An 11003-nucleotide genomic window follows, 5' to 3' on the forward strand; every position below is an offset into this window, starting at 1 on the left:
TCTCCCTTCTCCCACCCTCCCAACTTCTGTTGTTCCCTTCTTTGTGTCCATGTGTAGTCAATGTTTAGCTTCCACATTGAGTACACACGGAATGAGAACATGCAGTATTTGGTTTTCTGTTCCTGTGTTAGATTGCTTAGTATAATGGCCTGCCTCTCCATGCATGTTGCTGCAAGGGACATCATTTTCTTCTTTTTTATGGCTGCGTAGTATTCCATGGAATATATGTACCATATTTTCTTTATCCAGTCTATTACTGTTGTTGGGTATTTACGTTGATTCCATGTCTTTGCTGTTGTGAATAGTGCTGTGATGAATATATGTATGCATGTATTTTTATGGTAGGATGATTTATATTCCTCTGGGTATATACCCAACAGTGAGGTTTCTGGGTTGAATGGTAATTCTGTTTTAAGTTCTCTGAGGAATTGCCACATTGCTTTCCACAATGGCTGAACCAATTTACCTTCCTACCATCAGTGTGTAAGTGTTCCCTCTTCTCTGCAACCTTGCCAACATTTTTGTTGACTTTTTAATAGCCATTCAAACTGGTGTGAGATGATATCTCACTGTGGTTTTGATTTGAATTTTTGTGATTCGTGATGTTGAACATTTTTTCATATGCTTGTTGGCTGTATATATGTCTTCTTTTGAAAGGTGCCCGTTCATATCCTTTGCCCACTTTTTAATGGGATTGTTTTTGCTTGTTAATTTAAGTTCCTTATAGATTCTGGATATTAGACCTTTGTGGGATGTACAGTTTGCGAATATTTTCTTTAGTTCTGTAGGTTATCTATTTAATCTGTGTAATGGTTAATACTGAGTGTCAACTTGATTGGATTGAGGGATACAAAGTATTAATCCTGGGTGTGTGTGTGTGAGGGTGTTGCCAAAAGAGATTAACATTTGAGTCAGTTGACTGGGGAAGGTAGATCCACCCTTAATCTGGTGGGCACAATCTAATCAGCTGCCAGCAAATACAAAGCAGGCAGAAAAGGAGAGAGACAGGCCTAGCCTCGCAGCCTACATCTTTCATCTTTCTCTTGTGTTGGATGCTTCCTGCCCTCGAACATCGGACTCCAAGTTTTTCAGTTTTGGGACTCCGACTGTCTCTCCTTGCTCCTCAGCTTGCAGACAGCCTATTTTGGGACGTTGTGATCTTGTAAGTTAATACTTAATATACTCCCCTTTATTTTTATATATGTATATATATTTATATATTTATATGTCTAATATTGTCAGTGGGGTGTTGAAGTCTCCCACTATTATTGTGTGGTTATATAGGATATATATATAGGATATATATATATCTCCTATTAGTTCTGTCCCTCTAAGATAACCCTGACTAATACAATCTGTTTATAGGTTGTTTTGTTTTGTTTTGCTGTGCAGGAGCTCTTTAGTTTAATTAGGTCCCATTTGTCAAGTTTTGTTTTTGTTGCAATTGCTTTTGGCGCCTTCGTCATGAAGTCTTTGCCAGGGCCAGTATCCAGAATGGTATTGCCTAGGTTTTCTTTCAGGGTTTTTATAGTTTTAGGTTTTGCATTTAACTCCTTAATCCATCTCAAGGTGATTTTTGTATATGGTATAAGGAAGGAGTCCAGTTTAAATAGTCTGCATATGTCTAGCCAGTTACCCCAGCACCATTTATTGAATAGGGAGTCCTTTCCCCATTGCTTATTTCTGTCAACTCTGTCGAAGATCAGATGGTTGTAGGTGTGCAGTTTTATTTCTGAGCTTTTTCGTTTGTTTGTTTTGTTTTGTGTTTTGAGATGGAGTTTCACTCTTGTTGCCCAGGCTGGCGTGCAATGGCATGATCTTTAGTCACTGCAACCTCCATCTCCTGGGTTCAAGTGATTCTCCTGCCTCAGCCTCCTGAGTAGCTGGGATTACAGGCATGTGCCACCACGCCTGGCTAATTTTGTATTTTTAGTAGAGATGAGGTTTCACCATGTTGGTCAGGCTGGTCTCGGAACTCCTGACCTCAGGTGATCCTCCTGCCTGATTTCTTTATTTGTCTCTGTGTCTGTTTTTGTACCAGTACCATGCTGTTTTGGTTACAGTAGCCCTGTAGTATAGTTTGAAGTTGGATAATGTGATGCCTCCAGCTTTGTTCATTTTGCTTAGGATTGCCTTAGCTATTTGGGCTCTTTTTTGGTTCCATGAATTTTAAAATAGTTTTTTTCTAATTCTGTGAAGAATGTCAATGGTAACTTAATGGGAATAGCATTGAATCTATAAATTACTTTGGACATTATGACCATTTTAACAATATTGATTATTCCTGTCCACGAGCGTGGATTATTTTTCCATTGGTTGTATTATCTCTGATTTCTTTCAGCAGTGTTTTATGATTCTTGTTGTAGAGATCTTTCACCTCCCTTGTTAGCTGTATTTCTAGGTATTTTATAACTTTTGTGGCTATTGTGAATGGTATTGCATTCTTTATTAGGCTTTTGGCTTGGACGTTCTTGGTGTTTAGAAATGCTACTGATTTTTGTACACTGATTTTATGTCCTGAAACTTTGCTGAAGTTGTATATCAGATTTAGGAACTTTTGGGCAGAGCTTATGGAGTTTTTTAGGTATAGAATCATATTGTCTGCAAACAGAGATAGACTGACTTTCTCTCTATTTGGATGCCTTTCATTTCTTTCCCTTGACTGAGTGCTCTAGCCAGGAATTCTACTACTGCATTGAATAGGAGTGGTGAGAGTGGGCATCCTTGTCTTGATACGGTTCTCAAGGGAAATGCTTCCAGCTTTTGCCCGTTCAGTATGATGTTGGCTGTAGGTTTGTCATAGATGGCTCTTATTATTTTGAGGTGCTTTCCTTCAGTGACTAGTTTGTTGAGAGTTTCTGACGTGAAGGGATGTTGAATTTTATTGAAAGCCTTTTCTGCATCTATTGAGATGGTTTTTGTACTTACTTCTGGTTTATGTGGTGAATCATATTTACTGATTTGTATATGTTGAAGCAACCTTGTATCCCAGGGATAAACTCTGCTTGATTTTATAGATTACCTTTTTACTATGCTGCTGATTTTAGTTTGCTAGTATTTTGTTGAGGATTTTTGCATCTATGCTCATCAAGGATATTGACCTGAAGTTTAGTTTCCTTGTCTTGTCTTGTCTTGTCCTGTCCTGTCCTGTCCTGTCTTTTCAGACAGTCTCACTCTGTTGCCTAGGCTGGAGTGCAGTGTCGCAATCTCGGCTCATTGCAACCTCTGCCTCCTGGGTTCATTCAAGAAAGCTCCTAAATCTGTTCATTCAAGTATTCAAGTGATTCTTCTTCCTTACCTTCCCGAGTAGCTGGGACTACAGTAGCCCAGCTAATTTTTGTATTTTTAGTAGAGACAGGGTTTCACCGTGTGGCCAGGCTGGTCTCAAACTCCTGACCTCAAGTAATCTGCCCGCTTCAGTCTCCCACAGTACTAGGTTTACAGGTGTGAGCCACTGGGCCTAGCCAACTTTTCCCTCTTAACACTTCTTTAGCTGTGTGCTAGAGATTCTGATATGTTGTTTTATTCAATTAATTTCTTTATTTCTATCTTAATTTCCTGTTTATACAAATGTTATTCAGGAGCAGTTGTTTAATTTCCATTTAATTACATGATTCTGAGTGATTTTCTTAGTTTTGATTTCCATTTTTATTGTGCTGTGGTCCGAGAGTGTGTTTGGTATGATTTAAATTTTTTTGAATTTGGTGAGGATTGTCTTATGGCTGATTATGTGGTTGATTTTAGAGTGTGTGCCATGTGCAGATAAGAATATATATTCTCTTGTTTTGGGGTGGAGAGTTCTGTTAGGCCCCTGGGTCAAATGTTGAGTTCATGTCCGGAATATCTTTGTTAGTTTTCTGCCTCAGTGATCTGTCTAATATTGTCAGTGGGGTGTTGAAGTCTCCCACTATTATTGTGTGGTTATCTAGGTCTCTTGTGTCAGTCTCTAAGAACTTGCTTTATGAATTTGGATGCTCCTGTGTTGGGTGCATATATTAATATAAGGATAGTTTGGTCTTCTTGTGGAACACTTTACCATTGTGTAATAATGCCCTTCTTTATCTTTTCTGATCATTGTTGGTCGAAAGTCTGTTTTGTCTGAAATTGGAATAGCAACCCCTGCTTTTTTCTGTTTGCTGTTTTTTTGTTTGTTTGTTTTTGAGACAGAGTCTGGCTCTGTCACCCAGGCTAAAGTGCAGTGGTGCGATCTTGGCTAACTGCAAGCTCCGCCTCCTGGGTTCATTCTCCTGGCCATTCTCCTGCCTCAGCCTCCCGAGTAACTGGGACTACAGGCGCCCACCACTGCGCCCGGCTAATTTCTTTCTGTATTTTTAGTAGAGACGGGGTTTCACAGTGTTAGCCGGGATAGTCTCGATCTCCTGACCTCGTGATCTACCCTCCTTGGCCTCCCAAAGTGCTGGGATTACAGGCGTGAGCCACTGCGCCCGACCATTTGTATTTTTGTCTGACAGAGTTATTTTGGAGAAGCAGTCTTCAGGTTCTGAGATTGTTTCCTCATCTTGGTGAATTCTGCTGTTAATACTTGTGGTTGTATTATGAAATTCTTGAAGTGAGTTTTTGAGCTCTGTCAATTCAGTAGTTCTTTCTTAAAAGGATCATTTTATCTTTTATCTGCTTTATCATTTTATTGTAGTCCTTAGAGTCCTTGGATTGGGTTTTGGCTTTCTCCTGAATGTTGATGATCTTCGTTCTATTCATGTTCTGAATTCTATTTCTGACATTAAGCCATTTAAGCTTGGTTAAGAACCATTGCTGGGGAACTAGCGTGGCTGGAGATGAGAAGACATTCTGGATTTTTGAGTTACCAGAGTTATTGTGTTGGTTTTTGCTCATCTGTGTGGGCTGATGTTCCTTCAGTCTTTGAAGTTGCTGTCTTTTGGATGTTTTTTCCCCCCCTTTAATCTTCTTTGTGGTTTCACTGTGGTATAAAGTGAGTTCAGTCAACTGGCCTTAATTCTAGTCTGCTCCTGGGTCTTGGAGGATCCCCCCTCAATTACTGTCTCTGTGCCTTCTTTTTTCCTTCCTTCCTTCCTTCCTTCCTTCCTTCCTTCCTTCCTTCCTTCCCTTTCTTCCCTTTCTTCCCTTTCTTCCTTTCTTTCTTTCTGTTTGAGGCATAGTCTTACTCTGTTGCCCAGGCTGGAGTGCAGTGGTATGATCTTGACTCACTGCAACCTCTGCCTCCCGGATTCCAGTGATTCTCCTGCCTTGGCCTCCTGAGTAGCTGGGACTACAGGTGCCTGCCACCATGCCTGGCTAATTTTTGTATTTTTAGCAGAGACAGGGTTTCATCATGTTGGCCAGGCTGGTCTCGAACCTGTGACCTCAAGTAATACGCATGCCTTGGCCTCCCAAAGTGCTGGGATTAAAGGTGTGAGCCACCGTGCCTGGCCCCTGCTTTTCTTTTGTTCAGTGTTCTTGTCCGTGGAGCTCCCTCAGGCAGGTGTCACAGTTGTAGACAGGCCATATACTTGCTGGGTCAGCCCTAATCTGCTCTCTGAGTGCTTCCTGGGGGGACACAGGGTTGTGCCTGCCCAGGCATAAGCAGGACCCCTGGACTAGAAGCTTTAGTGGATATGGCCTTTCTTATGAGAGTGGGTGGAGTTGCCTGCCCTGCCATCCAGGCATTTTCAGGGCAACAGGAGGCTGTGCCCCTTAGCAAATTCAGGCAGAGGCAGGACCTGTGGACTGGAAGCTCTAGCAGGTGTGGTTCTCCTGGAGTCACCCACCCTGCCCTCTGGGTATTTTCCAGGACAACAGGGTGCTACAATCAGAAGTGGGACAACTGGGCTGGAAGCTCTAGCAGGCATTGCTTGCCTGGCTGCCAGCCGCAGGGGTGAGTGGGGTCATCCACCCTGTTAGGTGTTTCCTGGGACAACAGGAGGCTGTGCCCACCAGGTTAAGTCTACACAGAAGAGGGACCACTGGGCTAGAATCTATAGCAGGTATTGCCTACCTGGCTTCTAGTGGTGGGGTTGGGTGGGGCCACTCACCCTGTTATCCAGGTGCTTCCTGGGCAATAGGGGGCTGCAAACTCTGGCTGAGTTCACACAGAAGTGGGACCCCTGAGCTGAAAGCTCTGGCAAGCACTGCCCACCAGGCTACTAGTAGTAGGGGTGGGTGGGGTCACCCACCCTCCTGTCTGGGTGTTTCCAGGACAAGAGGCTGCAGCCACTGGCTGAGTCCAGGCAGAAGTGGTTCCACAGGGCTGGAGGCTGGCACCAAGCCTTGTCCAGCGAGGGGGTGTGGAGTAATCTTACTGCTCCCAGGCACCATAACTATAGCCTCTATTGGGTCTGTGGCACCAGTGCTGGTCTGCTCTGGGGCTCAAGGCTTGTCGAGGTCCCCTTGGACTTGAGTGTTGCCCCTACAAAATGTCCTGGTGTCTCTCAACCTCAGTCCTCAAAGCACAGTGGGGGAGGTGCAGGGGAGCCAGGAGGATTCTCCTGTTCCCAGTCTTGCACAGGTCCCTGTGGAGAGTGTGCGTCCTCCAGGGGGCTCTCACTTTTTGATCCTTTTCTGTGTTGGAGAGATTCTCCTGCCTCCGCCCTGAGCTCAGACAGGCTGGTGCCCAGCTTCGCTCCTCTCTGCTCTCTCTGTTCCCCTGCTTCCTTGATGCATCCTGATGTGGTTTCTCAGATGATTGGCCTGCAGGGTCAGTGTTCACTAGCCGTTTTGTTTCCTCTCCATGAGAATGGCACGCGTGAGCTGCTTTTAGTCTTCCATCTTGACCCAACCCCCAAGGTTATTTGATTTTTAAACCACTTAGGTGAACTTGAGAAATATTTTACATGAATCTCCTGGGTTCTAATCACAGCTCCTTAATTAACTACTAATTAAAGAATATTTGAAAAGACTATTTTAAAAACATGAAGCCAAATAAAATATTTCTTTTTGGTCATATAAAAAAGTATACTTAAAACTTTACAACATGCAAAGGATGATCTCAATGTAAATCACTGGACACATTTGGACACATTTGTTAACTATGAATATTTAAATAGTATCAAAGTGCTGAATTCTTCATGTATTTTGTTTGTGCTAGCACTTATTTTCTAGGCTGAGGCATAGGGACATTCTTGGGACAAAAAAGCATCTCTGACCCAGAGGACACATATGCATCCTTTAGCTCCAAGATCTCCAAGTTTTGCCAACTGGGAGAAACATCAGGGCAATGTGTGCTGGGGTAGAGGCAAAGACACAGGGAAGGGACTCCAAACTTTTTTCTTTCTTTTTTATTGAGACGGAGTCTTGCTCTGTCACCCAGGCTGGAGTGCAGTGGCACGATCTCGTCTCACTGCAGCCTCTGCCTCCTGGGTTCCAGTGATTGTCCTACCTCAGCCTCCCAGGTAGCTGGAATTACAGGGACACGCCACTACACCTGCCTAATTTTTGTATTTTTAGTAGAGATGGGATTTCACCATGTTGGCCAGGCTGGTCTCAGGAGGGTTGGTGAAAAAGGTTTCTCTGGAGCCTTTGGGTCATGTGTTAAGTTATCAGGTTATTTCTTGGCTCATCAGAGAAGATATTTTATAAATTTAAATCATCTATCTCTTCCCGGTTGGTTTTTTTTTTTTATATGTAGTAAAGTCTTGCAGCAGGTTTTAAAGCACAATTTCAAGTGGCATTTAAATAGATTGTCTATTTTATTTTATTTATTTTATTTTTTTGAGATGGTGTTTTCGCTCTTGTTGCCCAGGCTGGAGTGCAATGGCGCAATCTCAGTTCACTGCAACCTCTGCCTCCCAGGTTCAAGCAATTGTCCTGCCTCAGCCTCCTGGGTGGCTGGGATTACAGGCACCCGCCACCACGCCATGCTAATTTTTTGTGTTTTTAGTAGAGATGGGGTTTTACCATGTTGGCCAGGCTGGTCTTGAACTCCTGACCTCAGGTGATCCACCTGCCTCGGCCTCCCAAAGTGCTGGGATTACAGGCGTGAGCCACTGGGCCCGGGCAATTGTCTATTATTGAAAACAGCTTTCATGTACTCAAAACTTTAAAAACTTATCTAACTCAAACTTCAGATGTACCTCCATCTTGTGGCGACTTGTCAGAAGTGTTCAACATGAAAAAGTTTTAGAGTAAAAATGTTTTTTCCTTTTTTTCTTTTTTTTTTTTGCTTTTTTATACTTTAAGTTCTGGGATACATGTGCAGTACTTGCATGTTTGTTACATAGGTATATATGTGCCATGGTGGTTTGCTGCACCCATCAACCTGTCATCTAGGTTTTAAGTCCTGCATGCCTTAGGTATTTGTCCTCATGCTCTCCCTCCCCTTGTCTCCCAACCCCCGACAGGCCCCAGTATGTGATGTTCCCCTCCCTGTGTCCGTGTGTTCTCATTGTTCAACTCCCACTTATGAGTGAGAACATGCGGTGTTTGTTTTTCTGTTCTTGTGTTAGTTTGCTGAGAATGATGGTTTCCAGCGTCATCCATGTCCCTGCAAAGGACATGAACTCATTGTTTTTTATAACTTCATAGTATTCCATGATATATATATATATATATGCATGCCACTTTTTCTTTACCTAGTCTATCATTGATGGACATTTGGATTGGTTCCAAGTCTTTGCTATTGTAAATAGTGCTGCAATAAACTTAAGTGTCCATGTGTCTTTATAGTAGAATGATTTATAATCCTTTGGGTATATACCCATTAATGGAATTGCTGGGTCAAATGGTATTTCTGGTTCTAGATCCTTGAGGAATTGCCACACTATCTTCCACAATAGTTGAACTAATTTACACTCCCACCAATGGTGTAAAAGCATTCCTATATCTCCACATCCTCTCCAGCATCGGTTGTTTCCTGACATTTTTATGATTGCCATTCTAACTGGCATGAGATGGTATCTCATTGTGGTTTCGATTTGCATTTCTGTAATGACCAGTGATGATGAGCTTTTCTTTCATGTTTTTTGGCCACATAAATGTCTTCTTTTGAGAAGTGTCTGTTCATATCCTTTGCCCACTTTTTGATGGGGTTTGTTTTTTTCTTGTAATTTGTTTAAATTCCTTGTAGATTCTGGATATTAGACCTTTGTCAGATGGATAGATTGCAAAAATTTTCTCCCATTCTGTAGGTTGCCTCCTCACTCTGATGTTAGTTTCTTTTGCTATCCAGAAGCTCTTTAGTTTAATTAGATCCCATTTGTCAATTTTGGCTTTCATTGCCATTGGTTTTGGTGTTTTAGTCATGAAGTCTTTGCCCATGCTTATGTCCTGAATGGTGTTGCCTAGGTTTTCTTCTAGGCTTTTTATGGTTTTAGGTTTTACGCTTACATCTTTAATCCATCTTGAGTTAATTTTTGTATAAGGTGTAAGGAAGGGGATCCAGTTTCAGTTTTTTGCATATGGCTGGCCAGTTTTCCCAACACCATTTATTACATAGGGAATCCTTTCCGTATTGCTTGTTTTTGTCAGGTTTGTCAAAGATCAGATGGTTGTAGGTGTGTGGCATTATTTCTGAGGCCTCTGTTCTGTTCCATTGGTCTATGTATCTGTTTTGGTACCAGTACCATGCTGTTTTGTTTACTGTAGCCTTGTAGCATAGTTTGCAGTCAGGTAGTGTGATGCCTCCAGCTTTGTTATTTTTTGCTTAGGATTGTCTTGGCTATACGGGCTCTTTTTTTGTTTCCATATGAAATTTAAATTAGTTTTTTCTAATTCTGTGAAGAAAGTCAATGGTAGCTTGATGGGAATAGCATTGAATCTGTAAATTACTTTGGGCAGTATGGCCATTTTCATGATATTAATTCTTCCTATCCGTGAGCATGGAATGCTTTTCCATTTGTTTGTGTCCTCTCTTATTTCCTTGAGCAGTGGTTTGTAGTTCTCCTTGAAGAGGTCCTTCACATCCCTTCTAAATTGTTTTCCTAGATATTTCATTTTCTTTGTAGCTGTTGTTAATGGGAGTTCACTCATGATTTGGCTGTTTGTCTATTATCGGTATATAGGAATGCTTGTGATTTTTGCACATTGATTTTGTATCCTGAGACTTTGTTGAAGTTGCTTATCAGCTCAAGGAGTTTTTTGGCTGAGATGATGGGGTTTTCTAAATATACAATCATGTCATCTGCAAACTGAGACAATTTGACTTCCTCTCTTCCTATTTGAATACACTTTATTTATTTATCTTGCCTGATTGCCCTGGCCAGAACTTCCAATACTATGTTGAATAGGAGTGGTGAGAGAGGACATCCTTGTCTCATGCCACTTTCCAAAGGGAATGCTTCCAGCTTTTGCCTGTTCAGTATGATACTGGCTATGGGTTTGCCGTAAATAGCTCTTATTATTTTGAGATATGTTCCATAAATACCTAGTTAATTGAGTGTTTTTAGCATGAAGTGGTGTTGAATTTTATCGAAGGCCCTTTCTGCATTTATTGAGATAGTCATGGTTTTTGTCATTGGTTCTGTTTATGTGATGGATTATGTTTATTGATTTTCATATGTTGAACCAGCCTTGCATCCCAGGGATGAAGCCGACTTGATCATGGTGGACAAGCTTTTTGATGTGCTGCTGGATTCAGTTTGCCATATTTTATTGAGGATTCTCACATTGATGTTCATCAGGGATATTGGCCTGAAATTTTCTTTTTTTGTTGTGTCTCTGCCAGGTTTTGGTATCAGGATGATGCTGGTCTCATAAAATGAGTTAGGGAGGAGTCCTTGTTTTTCTGTTGTTTGGAATAGTTTCAGAAGGAATGGGATGAGCTCCTTTTTGTCCCTCTGGTAGAATTCAGCTGTGAATCCGTCTGGTCCTGGGCTTTTTTTGGGTGGTAGGCTATAAATTACTGCCTCAATTTCAGAACTTGTTATTGGTCTTTTCAGGGATTCGACTTCTTTCTCATTTAGTCTTGGGAGAGTGTATGTGTCCAGGATTTTATGCATTTCTTCTAGATTTTCTAGTTTATTTGCATAGAGGTGATGGTAGTTTGTATTTATGTGGGATCAGTGGTGATATTCCTTTATCATTTTTTACTG

At 41.7% G+C, this 11003-nt stretch overlaps 1 long non-coding RNA gene across 2 annotated transcripts in view; it reads left to right on the forward strand.

Moving 5' to 3' along the window:
- Positions 1-650: 650 nt before the first annotated feature.
- LOC129397289 (uncharacterized) overlaps positions 651-11003 on the forward strand; it is a 36804-nt gene continuing 26451 nt past the window's right edge. For both annotated transcript variants that reach the window (XR_008624552.2, XR_010109402.1), the window contains exon 1: positions 651-1162. This is a non-coding gene — a long non-coding RNA (uncharacterized LOC129397289). The remainder of the gene's footprint in view (positions 1163-11003) is intronic.

Source organism: Pan paniscus, chromosome 13, assembly GCF_029289425.2.
Source record: "Pan paniscus chromosome 13, NHGRI_mPanPan1-v2.0_pri, whole genome shotgun sequence".
Classification (NCBI taxonomy): Eukaryota; Metazoa; Chordata; class Mammalia; order Primates; family Hominidae; genus Pan; species Pan paniscus.